The 20,796-nt window shown below is 42.6% G+C and overlaps 1 protein-coding gene across 1 annotated transcript in view; it reads left to right on the top strand.

Annotated features, from left to right (window-relative positions):
* Positions 1 to 20,403, top strand: part of SEMA4G (semaphorin 4G) — a 209,045-nt gene extending 188,642 nt beyond the window's left edge. Inside the window, exon 16 of the mRNA XM_040438633.1 lies at positions 20,022 to 20,403. The gene's annotated coding sequence lies outside the window, so the exon portion shown is untranslated. The remainder of the gene's footprint in view (positions 1 to 20,021) is intronic.
* The last annotated feature ends 393 nt before the right edge of the window (positions 20,404 to 20,796 follow it).

The raw sequence follows: 20,796 nt of genomic DNA, 5'->3' as shown, positions 1-20,796 counted from the left end.
AAAGTAGGACATAAAAGAGTAGGCTAATCGTCATTTTTGTGACAGTTCCGCCATCCATACACCGATTGCCTGGATCCTATTATCACCAAGGAAAGCTACAGCACAGCCAAGGAAGTGTAGTGTTAGGCTCTGTTCACATCCATTAACAGATACCACAGGGCGGTGCTGGATCCATCACACAGTGAATGGTGACTTACAGTGGTGTTTGATTTGATGGGGAAAATATTGCTGCATGATGTGGTATTTTGTTTGTCCCACCTGATTTTCCGTAACCTGCAATGGAAGGTCCTAATTGAGCCTCAGACTCAGATGTGAACCGCACAGGCCATCTGTTGAAGGTGACCACCTGATACAGGGTTACAGGGTGGTCTGCACAATGAAAGCTGTCTTTTTGTAGCAGTACAGTGATTTGACTAATAGAAGAGAGTCTAAATTGCCTTTGTCACATCAGAAAATGACCTGTTGTTTAAATCAACTTGTTAAATTAAACATATTTTTTATTTTTTTGAAATGTTGTGATTTCTTTTCAATTTCAATATTTATATTTAAAAAATATGTATTAAAAAACTCCTAAAATCCTGCAGTTTTTCAGACCAGCCTCTAAGCCTTACAATATGTTGAGATTTACTGTTCTGTACAGATCACTATTCAATGGTCATCTCAATATTGTCGCATTGACCTTTTGTATATGCGACGCACGCCAGCGGCAAGGGGTCCCTTTCAGATGAGATAAGTGTATTTGTTTTTCGTGACGCCAGTTGCAGTGAAGCAACAAGAGCACAGAGCCCTTTTTAGTGATATAGGGGTTGGTATCCAGGTGTAGGAATGCCATAGTGGTGTAGGGTAGCCTATAATGTCCCTTTAATGTTTTATGCACGTGTCGCGGTGCTCCTACCTGGATACGTTGGACCCCAGGCGTTGTCGTCTGAAGCAGAGCAAAGGGGGTAGTTGATGAAGAGAATGATGAAATAAATTGAGTCCAGACCTTGTGATGAAGTTGATAACAGCTTTACTTTGCATGAACGTTTCTCCAAACAATTTAAGGCTTTGTCTTTGTTCCAGCAGGCTTTGGCGTTAACTGTGGACAGGGTAGCTGTATAATTTAGCTTTCTGTGGGTGCTGTACTTCTCTCTTGTAGTCTGGTCTGTCTCTAAACTGGTCCAGGGAAAACTTTACTCCTGGTCTCTGAGGCTTCAGGCTTCTGCCTCCATATCCAGCTGAGCTGAAGGTGCTCCAGCTGGCCTATACAGGGCTCGTCCAACAGGGATGTGCACCTGCTTCCTTCCCATACCAGGGGGTAACTGCAACTTACTGTGAGCTAAACTCCTCCCTCCCTGCAGCAAGTGGGAAAACGCCCACTACACCACAGAGGGGGGTTAGAATGGAATGGAAGGTTCCACTCTAGCTACCTGTAGCTCTGCCATGTTTGCTGCCACCTGCTGTTGAACCAGGCATATTACACGTAACAGTTACAGAATAGGAAATATAAATACACATTTTGCAGCACTTGGAAATAAAAAGGTGTGATAACATGAGGTTAACCATAGGAGACAGTAGCAGGGTGCAGAAGTCGTAATGCACCTCTGGGGCGTTACATATAGATAACACAGAATCCACTATTCACAGAATGTGAGGTCCCAGCTATCTACTCCCCATCCCTGCACAATGGTCTCTGCGCTGGTCACAGAGCATGTCTATAAAACTCCAGTAGAAGTCAATTAGTCCCCTCCAGTCTATTCTGTCCGTGGCCCATGTCTTTGCTGTAAAGCAGCTTAGGCGAGATGGGTGCTCCATAGAAAACATGCATGGTAGGCATAGATAAATAAGTATGCTGCTTGTCACTTTCACTAAGATACTGATATATTTGCATTTATAAAAGTTTTGCATTGTCATTACTTCCCCTCCAGCCCAATCCATCTCCTCGTATGATCTTCATTCACATACTTATCAACCATTTAAATTGCAGAACCATCAGACTGCTGCAAAAAATGTGTGTGAAGCTCAGGGAACATCCTACATCAGTCTCACTTGACATTTCAGTAACAATGGACCCCGTGTCTTCTTATCTGGCATTATGCAGGCAGAATAATGTACATTCAGTATCCAATAAAGAGTGTTTTGAGGTAACAGCCTTTGGCAAAATCCGCCTTTATTGTTCTAGGAATGAAAATAAAATAGGTGTTTGTTTAAAGAAAATGTTAAGTCTCACGGGACCCCCCCGCGCATTTAGCCGAGGTGCCTGTTCAATGATTTGAGCAGGCGCCTTGTTCCGATCACCGCCCGCCGGGCGGCGGTGATCGGAACAACACATGACGTACGTCATGGGTTCTTAAGGACGCGGGAACCATGCCGTACCAATACGTCATAGGTCCCTAAGGGGTTATAGGGAACCTGTCATCAACTTTATGCTGCCCTCAGTGAGGGCAGAAATGCTGATTTCATTGATGTGTCACTCATGAGCTAATAGTAAGTGGCTTCTGAGAACCAGCATCATAATCATTGCAGCCCAGGCCTTGAAAAGAGTCAAATCTACCTGAGAAGAGTCCTGGTTATTCATAATCTCCTGCACTCTCACCCATCTGCTGATGATTGGCAGTTCTCTCCTAGAGAGAAAGGGAGAAAACTAGGGGTAAGGCTGTCAGTCATCAGCAGGTGGGCAGGAGAGCAGGAATTTATGAATAACCAGGACTCTTCTCAGGTGGCCGTGACTCTTTTCCAGTCCAAGTCTGCCATGATTGTGATGTTGGTTTTCGGCAATCACTTACTTTTAACTTATAAATGACGGACTGCTGCAATCAACTTACCTGTCTCTACTTTATTCTGCCTTTAGTATGGGCAGCATAAAGGTGATGACAGGTTCCCTTTAAGAGGTATGTCCACGATACTTTTGTAAAGTGAAAAGTATATGTATGAGTCAGGGACATGATTTCTGAGTATAGTCAGTTTACATACTGAGTGAATGTACACAAACGATTGCTCAGCTACAGTATATAAATTCATTGCTCTTTTTTTTATTTTTTTATTTTTATCAGAATTGTATATCAATCTTTTTCTGAGCCTGTATTATTGTCCAGAGTTGGATTTCATAGCTGCATAAGTTGCACATAGGGTGCTCTGGTGATTTGTGTCTGGGAAGTGTTATTTGTCAAATACTATACAGTAAACTACATTTTAGAAGCTCAGCTGGGTTAATACGGTTGAAAAAAGACATACGTCCATCAAGTTTGACCAAGGGATAGGTGGGGATGCGAATCCCAGAAGGAAATGAGACTCAGATTTCTACACGTTTTCATAAGCATTAATGTTGTTTAGAATTCATCTAAACCCTTTTTAAAACTGTCCACTGTTCCTGCTGTGACCACGTCCTGAGGAAGTCTATTCCACAGATTCACAGTTCTTACAGTAAAGAAGCTTTGATGCTTCTGGAGACTGAACTTATTCTTCTACAGTCGGAGGCAGTGCCCCCTTGTCTTTTGAGGGCATTTTACATGTGTTGTAGAAATATTAATAGTTGTAATTTGCTCTCCAATATCTTTGTGTAAGGAAATGTAAACCCCTTTTCCCTCAGCCGCAGTCAGAGCCAGACCGAGGTGTTACCATCTTGAATTCTGAGCAACTCCTCTCCTCCCTGCCCAGTCTGTCTCTTTTATTTACTCACAAAAGGTGTAAAAGGGGCTGGCCCAAGACAAGGATACAGGAAGTGATGACATACAGGAAGTGATGACATGTCAAAGGACAGGGAAGGGCATCAATGTGGCTGGACAGACAATGCACACACCTGTATAAGGAAGGATGAGTCATGTCCATTGTCTGACCAGCCAGGTGGCCGCCCATCCACCATCACTGTCAGCATGGACCTCATTCAATACTGCTCAAAGCGACCAGTATCTAGTGAAGATCATTCTACTGGTTCTTATAGGTTTGAGATTATCTGCAAGACATTGCTACGGCTATTGTCAGTATACGGTACGAGTATATCGACAAGGCAGATATGCATGTCTTAAAAGCAGATATGTATCCAGAAAGGGATAGCGAAGCCGCAGCAGAAGTATAATGTGTATCTCTCGTTATGCAGACTTCACTTCTCTAATGTGTATAGACATTTGAAGGGAAGAAGCCTAGTGCATTGCACTTAGTGCTCACAAACCGGCAAAAGCCCCCCTACACACTGAGAACACGTCTCCAAGCCCATGAGAAGGTTTTCATACTGACGGTTTTACCACTGGTCCCGATTAAACCCAAGTACCCTCTTCTAGAGCGTTCTTTGGCCAAATCCGACACAAGGAGACAGATGACAATCTATAAAAACACACACACATCCTAAGATAAAATGTCTGCATAATAAAATTTCCACAACACATGGAACAGTTTTTCTCCGTATTTTTTGTATGGCCCATTTATATATTTGTATAGGTTGATCATGTCCCCCCTTAGATGTCTCTTCTCAAGACTAAATAAATTCAATTCTTTTAAAGGGGTTCACCCAGGCAGTTCATGCCCCAATGCTCTCCTTTGCCCTGCGCTGAATCGCACAGGGCAAAGGCATTTTGTGGAGTTCCGGTGACGAACCGGGCTCTCCTTCAGGCTGCCAGGCAGAGTCTTCTGCCCAGCAGTGAGCCCTATGAAGTCACCGGCACTGATGGGCGGGCTTTAGCGCTGCCCTGACCTGTAAAACAGCTAGGGCAGCGCTAAAGCCCGCCCTTCAGAGCCGGTGATGTCACAGAACACACTAATGGGCGGAAGCCTCTGCCCGGCAATGTGTTATAATAAATAAAAGCGCCCTTGCCCTGTGTGATTCTGCACAGGGCAAGGGAGAGCATCAGAGCATGAACTGCTCAAATGCTCATGTCAGGCGGTGCTGCCTGTGTGAAATTATGGGTATGTCTGGGTTCAGCTCTGAACCCAGACAACCCCTTCAATCTTTCTTCATAACGAAGACCCTCCATGCCCCTTATCAGTTTAGTCACTCTCCTCTGTACTTTTTCCAGCTGCAGTGCATCCTATCTATTGACTGGTGCCCAGAACTGAACTGCATATTTCAGATGAGGCCGCACTAACGCTTTGTAAAGTGGTAATATTACATCCCTGCCCCGCGAATCCATGCCTCGTTTAATGCACGACAATATCCTGGTGGCCTTAGAAGCAGCAGATTGACATTGTATGCTGTTATTCAATCTATGATCTACAAAGACACCCAAATCGTTCTCTACAAGTAACTCCCCCAGTGTTACATCCCCTAGGACATATGTCCCAGGCTTCTACTCACCTCCTCATAAAAACATATCAGGTTAGTCTGACAACTTCTGTCCTTGGTAAACCCATGTTGGTTATCACTTATAATATTATTTATAGGCACATACTCCTGTATATACAGTTGCAAGAAAAAGTATGTGAAGAGAAATGGGACTACTTGCAAGAGAAATGGGACTACTTAAAAGTGGCACTATTGAAGGCAACAGAAAATTGCATTAGGCTTGTCAGTAAAAGCAAAAAAAAAGGAAGAGACCACTGTGGTACTCAGCAGAAGTGGCCAAAATCATTAAAAACAAAAAGATAGCATTTAGGAATTATAAAAACATGGTTATAAGGGAAAATAATAGCATTCTGAATACAGAATGCATAGTACAATAGCGCTGGAGGGGTTAAAAAAAATTTAACATTTTTTTTTAACTCACCTTAGTCCACTTGCTGGCGCTGCCGGCATCTCGTCTGTCTCCTTCTGTGCTGAACAGGACCTGTGGTGAGCATTCATTCCAGGACCTTTGATGACGTCACTCCGGTCATCACATGATCCATCACCATGGTAAAAGATCATGTGACGTACCATGTGATGACCGGAGTGACGCCATCAAAGGTCCTGTAACTGTACTTAATGCTCACCACAGGTCCTATTCAACAAAGGAGACAGAAGGAGATGCCGGGCTACGCGATCAAGTGGATTAAGGTGAGTTAAATTATTATTTTTAATTTTTTTAACCCCTCCAGCGCTGTTTTACTATGCATTCTGTATTCAGAATGCTATTATTTTCCCTTATAACCATGTTATAAGGGAAAATAATAATGATCGGGTCTCCATCCCGATCGTCTCCTAGCAACCGTGCGTGAAAATCGCACCGCATCCGCACTTGCTTGCGGATGCTTGCGATTTTCACGCAACCCCATTCACTTCTATGGGGCCTGCGTTGCATGAAAAACGCACAAAGAGGAGCATGCTGCGATTTTCACGCAACGCACAAGTGATGCGTGAAAATCACCGCTCATGTGAAACAGCCCCATAGAAATGAATGGGTCAGTATTCAGTGCGGGTGCAATGCGTTCACCTCCCGCATCGCATCCGCGCGGAATACTCGTGTGAAAGGGGCCTAACCCTTTAGAATGATATGGATTTCTGCACAAATTGGTCATAAAATGTGATCTGATCTTCATCTAAGTCACAACAATAGACAATCACAGTCTGCTTAAACTAATAACACACAAAGAATTAAATGTTACCATGTTTTTATTGAACACACCATGTAAACATTCACAGTGCAGGTGGAAAAAGTATGTGAACCCTTGGATTTAATAACTGGTTGAACCTCCTTTGGCAGCAATAACTTCAACCAAACGTTTCCTGTAGTTGCAGATCAGATGTGCACAACGGTCAGGAGTAATTCTTGACCATTCCTCTTTACAGAACTGTTTCAGCTCAGCAATATTCTTGGGATGTCTGGTGTGAATCGCTTTCTTGAGGTCATGCCACAGCATCTCAATTGGGTTGAGGTCAGGACTCTGACTGGGCCAGAAGGCGTATTTTCTTCCGTTTAAGCCATTCTGTTCTTGATTTACTTCTATTCTTTGCGTCGTTGTCCTGTTGCAACATCCATCTTCTGTTGAGCTTCAGCTGGTGGACAGATGGCCTTAAGTTCTACTGTAAAATGTCTTGATAAACTTGGGAATTCATTTTTCCTTTCATGATAGCAATCCTTCCAGGCCCTGACGCAGCAAAGCAGCCCCAAACCATGATGCCCCCACCACCATACTTCACAGTTGGGATGAGGTTTTGATGTTGGTGTGCTGTGCCTCTTTTTCTCCACACATAGTGTTGTGTGTTTCTTCCAAACAACTCAACTTTGGTTTCACCTGTCCACAGAATATTTTGCCAGTACTGCTGTGGAACATCCAGGTGCTCTTGTGCAAACTGTAAATGTGCAACAATGTTTTTTGGGACAGCAGTGGCTTCCTCTGTGGTATCCTCTGATTAAATCCATTCTTGTTTAGTGTTTTACGTATCGTAGATTCGCTAACAGGGATGTTAGCATATGCCAGAGACTTTTGGAAGTCTTTAGCTGACACTCTAGGATTCTTCTTCACCTCATTTAACAGTCTGCGCTCTGCTCTTGCAGTCATCTTTACAAGACGGCCACTCCTAGGGAGAGTAGCAGCAGGGCTGAACTTTCTCCACTTATAGACAATTTGTCTTACCGTGGACTGATTAACAGCAAGGCTTTTGGATATACTTTTATAACCCTTTTCAGCTTTATGCAAGTTGACAATTCTTAATCATAGGTCTTCTGAGAGCTCTTTTGTGCGAGACATCATTCACATCAGGCAATGCTTATTGTGAAAATCAAACCCAGAACTGGTGTGTGTTTTTTTATAGGGCAGGGCAGCTGTAACCAACATCTCTAACCTCATCTCATTGATTGGACTCCAGTTGGCTGACACCTCACTCCAATTAGCTCTTTGAGATGTCATTAGTTCACATATTTTTTCCACCTGCACTGTGAATGTTTACATGGTGTGTTCAATAAAAACATGGTAACATTTAATTATTTGTGTGTTATTAGTTTAAGCAGACTGTGATTGTCTATTGTTGTGATTTAGATGAAGATCAGATCACATTTTATGACCAATTTGTGCAAAAATCCATATCATTCCAAAGGGTTCACATACTTTTTCTTGCAACTGTAGTCCCTTAAGAGTCCTTCAGACATTTTTCCCACAACAGAAGTTAAACTAACTGGTCTATAATTACCTGTGGAGGACCTAGATCCTTTTTTGAATATGGGCACCACATTTGCCTTGCGCCAATCACTTGGCAATGTACCAGTACCTAGAGAATCTTCAAAAAGTATATGTTTTTGGTGGTGTCTCACAAGCTTCCAGTTCCCAGCAGAATTGTCCAAAAATACTCATTTTATGTAGATTGTATCATTTTTGTGTATTTGCTAGTTCACTAATGAAGCCATGTTTTCCTGGAGACATTCGACATGGTTGTAAAGTAGGGGAAGTGCATTTACCATAAAAGAGTAGTGATTTGTTGAGTGGTGTATTCCTCTGTCTGCCAGGAGTAGAACAGGGAAGATAAAGCCTGCCTGGATATAATGGTAACATAAGCAGATACACCGCACTGCTCTGTGGAGAGAGCAGTGCAGAGCAGATATTGTTGCCCCCCCCCCCCCCACCCTTGAATGAAAAGCAGTTATACGGATAGCATGTTACCCACTTATAGAGGTCGGTAGGTGGGTCCCAATAAAAGCACTAATCTGGGGCCCTGATGAACAGCGTGACTGTGAGGGGTGCACCCCCCTCTGCTGGGAGTGAGCACCAGTCAAAACCTGATAAAGTTTCTGCTGCAGCAGGTGAATGCAGTGTCCCTGTGAGAAGTGGTGCAGCCACACTGGGATACTGCACACATCCCCCTGCCGGGGCTGCTTCAGAAAATTTAATAGCGCTCCAGAGGTGTGCCAAAGACAGGTCACAGACAAGGCACATAGTGAGTCCCTGGCTTAGGGACTTGGAACAGTGATCCAGCCATGTAATATATGCCCAGGTGGCAACTGCTGTTAGAAACACTGCTCTGTTTAATAGAGGGTGTTCTTTCAGCAGGATAGCCCCCTCTATGGTGTCCATGTATCCTAGTATGCCATGAGAGTAGCATGAGAAAACAGATTTTACGTGAAGGTTGGATGACCAAGGCAGAGGCCCACTGCAGAATGTCTTCTCTACTTTTTTAGAGGCTACAGTCAAAAAATTTATTATGGGGCTTTGTTCTAGATTAGACAAGACTTGTAAGATTAGTATATTTGTTGTACGTGGTCCAGATTACATTTTGGTATCTTTGTGATGTCCTTCACCAGATGTTAAGATTTTACAGCAAGTCATTTTTCTGCCAAAATTACCCCCCCCCCCCACCCCTTAATAAAAAAAAATCTGCTGTGACATTTAAATTACGGTCATTGGCTTTTGGACATCTTCCGACTCAAGGAAGCTCTCAGATAGATTGTGTTGTGAATTAGGTGCTTTATTTCTGTTCAGGTTTTCAAGTGATTACTTATTCCATCCTCTTTAGGCCAGAAAAAAATCAATATGCTGGCTCATTATAGAGGGCAGTTGAATTAAATTATGGTTACACGCTATACCGCAGTACAAGTAAGATTCTTACATCTGAGGTTATATAGTAGATTTCAGCCATAAGGTCCAAGAGGGGGGCACCAAAAACCACTATGCCTTGGCCAGAGTCTTATGATACATTCTCAAGGCATCAAACTGAAGTTTTGTTCCAGGTCATGGAAAGCTTAGTTACTATTCTGTATTAATGCACTAAATATAATTAGTAGAATGTACAAAGGTTCATTAGTTTTAGAAAACCGCAGTCTCATCAGCAGTGGCGACTCTAGGAATAATATATAGGGGGGGCACAAAGATACCACAGTCAAATATGGGGGGGCAAAAACAAAATAAGTATATATAAATAAGATTACAAAATATGAGAGAATTGCGGTATGCAGGGATACATTTATAATAAAACTATTTACTTACAAAAGAAGCCATTCAGTCGTCTGCTGAGCCGTCCTCTGCTTGCTTCCGCGGATTCTTTCCCCTTCTTTCTGTCTCTCGTCAGTGCGCAGGCGCACTGTTATGGTGGATCTGTGGAAGACACACTGTTATGGGGGCATCTGTGGATGACACTGTTATTATGCCTCTCATTAGCCCCCATATGCTGCCTCTCATCATTAGCCCCCATATGCTGCCTCTCATCATTAGCCCCCAAATGCCTCTCATCATTAGCCCCCCAAATGCCTCTAATCATTAGCCCCCATATGCCTCTAATCATTAGCCCCCATATGCCTCTCATCATTAGCCCCCATATGCCTCTCATCATTAGCCCCCATATGCCTCTCATCATTAGCCCACATATGCCTCTCATCGTTAGCCCACATATGCCTCTCATCGTTAGCCCCCATATGCCTCATCGTTAGCCCCCATATGCCTCATCGTTAGCCCCCATATGCCTCATCGTTAGCCCCCATATGCCTCATCGTTAGCCCCCATATGCCTCATCGTTAGCCCCCATATGCCTCATCATTAGCCCCCATATGCCTCATCATTAGCCCCCATATGCCTCATCATTAGCCCCCATATGCCTCATCATTAGCCCCCATATGCCTCATCATTAGCCCCCATATGCCTCTCCATTAGCCCCCATATGCCTCTCCATTAGCCCCCATATGCCTCATCATTAGCCCCCATATGCCTCATCATTAGCCCCCATATGCCTCATCATTAGCCCCCATATGCCTCTCCATTAGCCCCCATAAGCCTCTCCATTAGCCCCCATATGCCTCTCCATTAGCCCCCATATGCCTCTCCATTAGCCCCCATATGCCTCTCCATTAGCCCCCATATGCTTCTCCATTAGCCCCCATATGCCTCTCCATTAGCCCCCATATGCCTCATCATTAGCCCCCATATGCCTCATCATTAGCCCCCATATGCCTCATCATTAGCCCCCATATGCCTCTCCATTAGCCCCCATATGCCTCATCATTAGCCCCCATATGCCTCATCATTAGCCCCCATATGCCTCATCATTAGCCCCCATATGCCTCATCATTAGCCCCCATATGCTTCTCCATTAGCCCCCATATGCCTCATCATTAGCCCCCATATGCCTCATCATTAGCCCCCATATGCCTCTCCATTAGCCCCCATATGCCTCATCATTAGCCCCCTTATGCCCCCAGCAGCCACATTTTTTTATAAAATAAAAAAACACTTACCTCTCCTGCTCCTGGACGCCGCCTGCCTCTCCTCGGTCGACTCTGTGCTCTGAACTGGCGCGCACAGCGTGAGGTCACAGAGCGCCCTCACGCTGTGCGCAGCCCTGCACAGCCGACAGCCGAGGACCAGGAAGTGGTGAGTACAGAGCGTTCACCACTTCCTGGTCTCTCGGTTCTAATGAGCGCTTCCATAATGGAAGCGCTCATTAGTATTCGCGGGGGGGCAACCGGGGGGGCAAAGGACAACATAGGGGGGGCGATTGCCCCCCCTCGCCCCCCCCTAGCGACGCCACTACTCATCAGCCGTTCTCTTTTGAAATGGTACTAGGCTTTCTTTCACTTGGGGCTTTGGCAGGTTGCTGAATCTCCTTAAAGAGATCAGTTCTAATAGGTTGCAATAACAAGATGGTTTTCTTTATTGGGAGATTCCTCTTTTCATATTTCACTTGGGGGTAAAGATTCCGTTTGGTGTCTTTGCATCACAAATTTAAATCTAAATTGACAAGATTTATTCCTACAGTCCTGGCATAGTAGCGCAGCTATAATCAGATATCATTCACTTAGAAGTGCTGGTGCAATAATTCCAACCACATAAAAGTGCTATAGTTTTTCCTGCCTATGCAGTGCCTATAAAATAGTTCTAGCAACATACAGTGTAAGCGTTCAAAGCGTTGCACCAGTACCTCTAATAGCACCCATACAGTATTTTATTGCCCCTATAATTGTACCAGCTATAGAAGTGCCATATAGTGCGAACCATATATACTGTCAGCTATAATACCAAAACACCTCATGATATCGCCATCAGATTTCCATACTGACTAGTGCAGTGGCCCAGTTTTCCGCTACTAAATGGGCTAAATTTAGTGATGAGCGGCAGGGGCAACATTCAAATTTGCGATACTTTGCGAATATTTGGCTGAATATTTGTCATGAATTAGAGAATTTGCGATTATTTTCTTGATTGCGAAACTCGGCAATGTAATATTCGCGTAATGCACGCGCAATACAGGCGTGGGTGACTTTTGCTACATTTTTCAAGCTGCTAGAAGTTTCCTGAGACTAGAGAAAATGGTTGGCACGGCAGAACATTATAATAGCTTTATATGCAGATAGAGTGCTCCAATATATTCGCGATTGCGCAAATCTTCAATTAATGATGCACATATTTTGGCGCAATACGTGCAACTTCATATTTTAGCAGGTCTGACTACATATTACTGATTGGTGCACTAAGTATTGTTGTGAACTTGTGAGATCACAGCACTATGTATGTAGTATGTATGTATGTATGTATGTATGGACAGCAGGACCTATCAGCTACACTATATCAGAATCTAACCTACACTGACTATCTCCCACTAACTATGTCTATTATATATACAGTCGCTGAATATGAGCAGATAATAATGCCCCAAACACTTCAGAATTCATCCTGCTGCTTTTGTCAGCGGTCACATCATCAATAAATACAAGGGAACCAGTTCCATTGGCAGCCATACATGCCCACGCCATGACACTACCACCACCATGCTTCACTGATGAGGTGTATGCTTAGGATCATGAGCAGTTCCTTTCCTTCTCCATACTCTTCTCTTCCCATCACTCTGGTACAAGTTGATCTTGGTCTCATCTGTCCATAGGATGTTGTTCCAGAACTGTGAAGGCTTTTTTAGATGTTGTTTGGCAAACTCTAATCTGGCCTTCCTGTTTTTGTGGCTCACCAATGGTTTCCATCTTGTGGTGAACCCTCTGTATTCACTCTGGTGAAGTCTTCTCTTGATTGTTGACTTTGACACACATACACCTACCTCCTGGAGAGTGTTCTTGATCTGGCCACCTGTTGTGAAGGGTGTTTTCTTCACCAGGGAAAGAATTCTTCAGTCATCCTCCACAGTTGTTTTCTGTGGTCTTCCAGGTCTTTTGGTGTTGCTGAGCTCACCGTTGCGTGTCTTCTTTTTAAGAATGTTCCAAACAGTTGTTTTGGCCACGTCTAATGTTCTAATGTTTTTGCTATCTCTCTGATGGCTTTGTTTTGTTTTTTCAGCCTAATGATGGCTTGCTTCACTGATAGTGACAGCTCTTTGGATCTCATCTTGAGAGTTGACAGCAACATATTCCAAATGCAAATAGCACACTTGAAAATGAACTCTGGACCTTTTATATGCTCATTGTAATTGGGATAATGAGGGAATAACACACACCTGGCCATGGAACAGCTGAGAAGCCAATTGTCCCATTACTTTTGGTCCCTCAACAAGTGGGAGGCACATATGCAAACTGTTGTATGTAATTCCTACACCGTTCACCTGATTTGGATCTAAATACCCTCAAATTAAAGCTGACAGTCTGCAGTTAAAGCACATCTTGTTTATTTCATTTCAAATCCATTGTGGTGGTGTATAGAGACAAAATTTTTAGAATTGTGTCAATGTCCCAATATTTATGGACCTGACTGTATATGAACTAACTAACTATCTAATGTAATTAAACAGTAAAGCACAGAGCACAGCAATGACATTGCAGTCTCTCTCAGAACTCCATAAAACTACAGAAAATGGCTGCTGGGGAGGTTCTTATATAGTAAGGGGTAGGCAACTTTCCTATTGGTTGCTAGGGATGTTGCTAAGCTCAGACAAAGACATTGCAGCCTTCTCATTGGCCCACAAGCAAGAAGCAGGGAGGGATCATGGGTTCAGATGAAATAAAATCTAGAATATTTGCGAATACGTATATATAGCACTATATTCTACATCTTCGCGAATTCTCGAAGTGGCGATATTCGTGATTAACATTCGCGATAAAAATATTCGCGATCAACACTAGTTAAATTGTACTTTGTGCACTTTTTATTCCAAAAAGCAGTGTATGGGGAGAAAAGGGTTCATTTCCTGTCCTCCTAGATACAGTTGCTGGGTGTGGGCTGGTCCCACCTCTTTTAGCTGGGAGCTGTAGATGTGTAGTGTGCAGCCAGTAACTGGTGACTGCGAGGAGAAGAAGCAGACAGGGATACGCCAGCCATTATTATTGCTGGTGCCAGAGGCAAACCAATGCTGGCATTAAGGGCACATGTACCACTTGCCCCCCTGGCTATACTATTTGAATGCTCTTGTAGGCAATGGGAATATATTTTAAAATAACAAGATTATTTCAAAGAGGTTCTCTGAGACTAGGCAGGATTTAGAAGTTAAAAAAATAATAATAAAAACAATGCTCCAGGTCTAGTGCTGGTCACTTTTGTCACCACTGCTTCTGGTCAGCGCTGAGATCATTAATTGGCCAGCAGTGATGATGTTCATGTAGACATCTCATCACACTTCCCACACACAAGTCTTTTTTTTCCCCAGGCTTTAACCCATGCCTAGCCCCATAGGATCTCGATCTCCTCTGGACCCCCCCCCCCCCACCGATCAGATACTGATGACCTATCCAGAGGATAGGTCATCAATATTAAAGTCTTGGAAAACCCATTCAAAGGGGGTATCCCATGACTAATCTAAAAAAATGACAATCTCTTTCTAACAAAGCTAGAACCAGCCCTTTACCTCACATGGATCCAGAGATCTCCCCATTCATTGCTCTGCTAGATTTATATCAAGCTGAACGCTCAAGGGGAGTGTCTTTTCCGCTGCAGCTAAGGGGGTGTGTCTCAGCTCTCCCTATCACAGCTCAGGGGGGCGTGTCCATGCTCTCCCTATCACAGCTCAGGAGGCAGTTGACAGATGAAACGGAGCATGTGCGGCCTTCTCAGTGAGGAGGTCAAAGAAATAAGAAAAAAAAACAGCATGTTGCGCTATACAGATACATTTTATTGAATAAGTCAGTGGCTATGCTACATTTTTAATTACATGCAATTGCAAAACTATTCAGATCTAGGGGCTGATTTCGAAACTGTAGAATATTTTTCGTGGGGCAACCCCTTTAAGGGGTTATGGTTTCAAGAGTAAATGAAGAAAAATGATGCTTCAAAACTTTTTCTTTAAATAGAGGATATTTATTCCACATTTAACTCGGATGACGACTTGAGCCAGCGCTACAACTGAGAACTGCGTAATTCAACCCTTGTGCTGTATCCACTTATCTCTTGTTGAATCAGCCATGATCGCTAACATGCTTAGTCGGCATCAAATGCTGTCTTTTTTTTCCGCTTACATTGTATGCCGCCCGGCACAGTCCTTTGCATTTCAATGTAATTTATCTGTTGCTGGTTTAGCCATGATAGCAAACTACTGTTCCCTAGAAATGTGGCCAAAACGACGACTTTTTAAGTTGCATTGTGAACACTGATTGTGATAAATGTTTTGTTCTACTTCTGAGGCTTTTCTTTGAGGTTATGAGAGAGAATTAGTTCTCCCCTCAGAGTAACACACGTCCAAGAGTTTGATACTATTTCCTTGAAGGGAATGACAAATTGTTCTAATTTTATCTGTTACGGCATAATGAATGTGGCAGATGCCCAAAATATTAATTTTAGGACATCCTATGGTGTGGCCAAAATAAATGCTACTTTTGCTTTAATTTACTGTATGCCATGTGTATTGCTTATATCCTATCCTCCCTGGTGGAATGAGTCATGTAGCAATAGTGGCTTCAGGCTTTTAGAACAATGATCTAATCTGATTACATTCAGACCAGAAACTTTTTTTTTTTTTTAGGACTGACAAGTCAAGTTTACTCAAAGCTAATCAGACCACTGCCTAGTCTAATGAGTAGCTGCTACAGGTTCTGCTTAATGGTTTTACCTGCTTCAAGTTTCATTGCCAGTACTGGCAAGGGATTATATTGCACTAATATGTTGCTTGGACTGATTCTCGCAATAGTAATTACATGCTTTTTGGCCAGAGAGCAGTTAGTGTCGTGTCCAGTGTTGAGGTCCAATATCTTCAACAGCACAATGATATTTTACTAGTCACCGCACTCTGAACCTTTCCTCTATCATAATGCTGCTGTTTTTGAGGATCTCTGTGATAACATCTGATCATACACGATGGAGATCTGCTGTTGTCACCTGATGTATGCATGCTGTAGCCCTGGCAACTTACAGTAGACATCTTCATAGGTAGAAGGCCAGAAGAAATAGCACTGGCTTCAGATATTATGAAAACCCAGGTTTTCTCTGAAGCTTTCACTGCACATTTGACCTATTTGCCGGGAAACAAGTCCTTTTGGCTTCTGTCAGGCAGGTATGCATTTTTATTTCCGCCTGTGTGGACTATGGAATAATAAGTCATACTTAAAGGCTATGTACACCTTTTGGGGGCAATTATTTAAAATTATTGCATTGTACTTATTTTGAGCTAAATAATTTTTTTAGTTGGTCTTTATTAAAAAGTTTGAATCCTTGTCTCTCTGCAGCTTTAAGGTTCTCTAGTAGCAGGATCTAAATTTTCATTCTGTTCCATCAGGCAGCTCAGCTGACGGCTCCTGATCTCTGACCTTATAAATACTCATTATAGCTCAGTTCTTATCTTACTGATAAGAATGTGGCTTAAAGGCTATGTACAAGGAAAACTTTTTTTCTGATTGCATTTATTCATTTTAGGGTAAAAATTTTAAATCGGTCTTTATTAAATATATTGAGCCATTCTGTCACAAAAGGTTAACTGTCTGGCTGTTTGAATTGTACTTTTTACTTCAACTTTGTGCCGGTCATCTAATAAACCTTATCTCTAATTTACTAAGATGTCATAAACACTTATTTAAGCCACATTCTTATCAGTAAGATAAGAACTGAGCTATAATGAGATTTTATAATGTCAGAAAGCAGAGATAAGGAGCCTGTCATATTAACTGGCGGACGGAAAAGAGAGAAAATTCGGATCCCTCTATTAGAGCATCTCAGCCCTGTACAGAAAAAAGGGCTCCATATTTGTAATAAAGACCAATTTAAAAAATGATTTTTAGCTTAAAATGAGTACAATGCAATAATTTTAAAAAATGCCCCCAGAGTTGTACATAGCCTTTAACCATAAGTGTTTATGACCTTTTAATAATTTAGAGATAAGGTTTATTAGAGGACCAGCACAGAGTGAAAGTAAAAAGTAGATTCACACAGCTAGACAGTTAACCAGTGACAGAACGGCTCAATATTTTTAATAAAGACCAATTGAATAAATGATTTGTAGCCAAAATGAGTAAAATGCAATCATAAAAATAAATAAATAAAAATTGCCCCTGAAGGTGTACATAGCCTTACATGCTATTTAAAATGCAGTTCAATAAATAAGACATGTACAACCTCTAAGTGGAAAATGATTGGCCACAGTGTTTAATAATGAGCCTTTACCGTCAATAAAAATGGATAACCAACAACTTTAAGCAGTAATCAATAAACAGCTTGATAAACATTATCAAACTAACAATAAGCTTGAGCTCAACCACAGAAATTCACTCATTATAAAGCAAATTTACCCGAGGTTAACAAAAAGGGCAGAAAAAAACAAAAAGGAAATAGAGGAAAAATCATCTTAAGATGTTCAGCAGATGAGTCACTTGTGCCCTGGATGGCACTATCTTTATACAACTGGTTACATGAGGGACTTTATCACCAATAAACTACTGGTCAGTGGGGCAGGGGAAAATCTTCCCTCTGTCTCAGAGATTGGTCAGATTACTGATCCATTCAGACCCCGTTTCCATCCTGGGAAAATCTGTCCAGAGATGGCAATCACCTTATGGCGGGGAAAATTACAAAATGCTATAGGATCCACAATGGATGAGTATAATCCCCAAAGGCTCCCCACTTTTAGTCCAGGATCCTGCTAATCCAGCAGACTGTGCTATTCCATACAGAAAAATCCAGTACAAAAATGAAACATAAAATATACTACGTGGTATGTATTTTTTTTAAACATGAGACAATGGGTGATGAAAGTCTATACAGTGGTATTTATCGGAGGTGTACTTTGGTAGTTCTGCCGATGGATTCTTCAACACAGCATATAAAGAACCTTTAGGCCTCATGCACACAAACGTAGTTGTTTTACAGCCCGCAAAACACACATACTGGCTTGTGCATTATGCATTTTCCTGTCCTGCCCTGTGTTAAAAAAAGACAAGAATAGGACATGTTTTATCTTTTTTTTGCTGGACGGCGGAGCGGACATACAGATGTGGATAACACACGGTGTGCTGTCTGCATTTTTTCCGTTCCCATTGAAATGAATAGGACCGCATCAGATCAGCAAAAAAAGCAGATCGGATGCGGACCAAAAAGACGGTCGTGTGCTTGGGTCCTAGTTATATTTCTGTAGGGACAAATCAGAAGGTTTCAGACGTGTAGTTAAAACATTCACTGAACTGACACATTTTAAGTAAAACCAGCAAGCAGATGACACCATGCTATGTAGTACTGTGCAGTCTATGGAAGATGTCCATAAACTACAAGCTGACTTGGACATTCTGAGTGATTGGGTATCAACTTGGGAAATGAGGTTCAATGTGGATAAATGTAAAGGTATGCATCTTGGTAGTAATAATCTCTCTGCTTCATATGTCCTAGGGGATGTAACACTGGGAGAGTCCTTTATAGAGAAGGATTTGGGTGTCTTTGTAGATCATAGATTGAATAACAGCATACAATGTCAATCAGCTGCTTCTAAGGCTACCAGGATATTGTCATGCATTAAACGAGGCATGGACTCGCGGGGCAGGGATGTAATATTACCACTTTACAAAGCGTTAGTGCGGCCTCATCTGGAATACGCAGTCAAGTTCTGGGCACCAGTCCATAGAAAGGATGCACTGCAGCTGGAAAAAGTACAGAGGAGAGCGACTAAACTGATATGGGGCCTGGAGGGTCTTAGTTATGAAGAAAGATTAAAAGAATTGAATTTATTTAGTCTTGAGAAGAGACGTCTAAAGGGGGACATGACTAACCTATACAAATATATAAATGGGCCATACAAAAAAATACAGTGAAAAACTTCCATGTTAAATGCTTTAAAAGACAAGGGGGCACTGCCTCCGACTGGAGAAGAAAAACTTCAGTCTCCAGAAGTGTCAAAGCTTATTTACTGTAAATCTGTGGAATAGACTTCCTCAGGACGTGGTCACAGCAGGAACAGTGGACAGTTTTAAAGAGGACCTTTCACCGATTATTACACTATGAACTAACTATACAGACATGTAGAGCGGCGCCCGGGGATCTCACTGCACTTACTATTATTCCCGGGCGCCGTTCCGTTCTCCCGCTATGTCCTCCGGTATCTCCGTTCCCTAAGTTATGGTAGGCGGAGATTCCAGTCACTAAGTTATGGTAGGCGGAGTCTGCCCTTGTTCTTCTGTAGCGCTGGCCAATCGCATTGCAGAGCTCACAGCCTGGGAGAAAATAACCTCCCAGGCTGTGAGCTCTGCGCTGCGATTGGCCAGCGCTAGAGCAGAACAAGGGCTGACTCCGCCTACCATAACTTAGTGACTGGAATCTCCGCCTACTATAACTTAGTGAGCGGAGACACCGGAGGGCATAGCGGGAGAACGGAGCGGCGCCCGGGGATAATAGTAAGTGCAGTGAGATCCCCGGGCGCCGCTCTACATGTCTGTATAGTTAGTTCATTGTGTAATAATCGGTGAAAGGTCCTCTTTAAAAGGGGTTTAGATGAATTCTTAAAAGTAAATGACATTAATGCTTAAGAAAATGTGTAGAAATCTGAGTCTCACTTCCTTCTGGGATTTGCGTCCCCACCTATCCCTTGGTTGAACTTGATGGACTTATGTCTTGTTTCAACCGCATTAAATATGTAACTTTTAACTCAGGATCTATGGAAATCTTCACCAGTACCTTTTAATAGAACGGTCTGTGATAGGGTACAAAGATGGAAACTTCAAGCATCCCCCCCCCCCATTCCCTTCTCATGTATTAGTCATCATGGCCAGGGTCATTGAGTCCATAACTAAAATAAAATGAGAAATGTAATAGTCCATTCGATAACTGTTCCTTTCACTGATGACTTTTACTGTTCTCTTTACCCCCTCAAGGACATGCATACAGTATTCAGTCACAAGATGAGACCTCTGAAGAGCCAGAGAGGACAATGAAGAAGGAAACATGTGTCGGCAGAGCTTTTTATGATGAGGAGGTGATTATAAAACTATCCAGACGAGAGTGCCGTGCAAATAACTACATCTGCGACTAGGAGCTAATTATTCAAGATGGTCGGTTAATGGCGCCAGCTGTCCTCTTAATACCTCTGGGGTGACTTCACACGCTATAATGTGCCAATATTCAACGAAAGCGAGACAGTAGATGTACACACGCAAGCAAGATTTCACTCCCAGAATCCACCTGGACAGAAGGTTTTTTCTTTTTCCCCACTTTGCTTGAAATCCTACAAATGCTGAATAAAGCACTTTAGCTGGAGTGATGTTTTTCATGACTATAGCGCCTCAACAAAATGGAGGATTGCCACTTGATACCGCTACTACAACGGACGCAGATTGGTTCGAAGGCTGTCATCCAAGCAATCGCTCCTGTCATTGTCAGCCATTCTGAAGGGAGGTCTAACAACTCTGTTGTATTCTGGTCAAAATAATTTTTTATTTTGGTAAAGCTTTCACTTGTTTGTTTCGGTATCTCTTGGCTCTGCCATATTGGTATCCTGTTTTACTATGACATCTGTTATCCTCCAGGCTTGGGTATAAAGCAATTGCTACAACTACTGAATGTGCAGGAAAATCTTGCTGAATATCAAATCATGTTCTCCTCGGGGTATCAGGGCCTAGTTCATCTTAAAAATGGTAGCGTGGTGGTTAA

The sequence above is a fragment of the Bufo bufo genome, chromosome 6 (assembly GCF_905171765.1).
Source record: "Bufo bufo chromosome 6, aBufBuf1.1, whole genome shotgun sequence".
Classification (NCBI taxonomy): Eukaryota; Metazoa; Chordata; class Amphibia; order Anura; family Bufonidae; genus Bufo; species Bufo bufo.
Note: the sequence above shows the minus strand (reverse complement) of the source record. Positions and strands in the feature narration are given on the sequence as shown.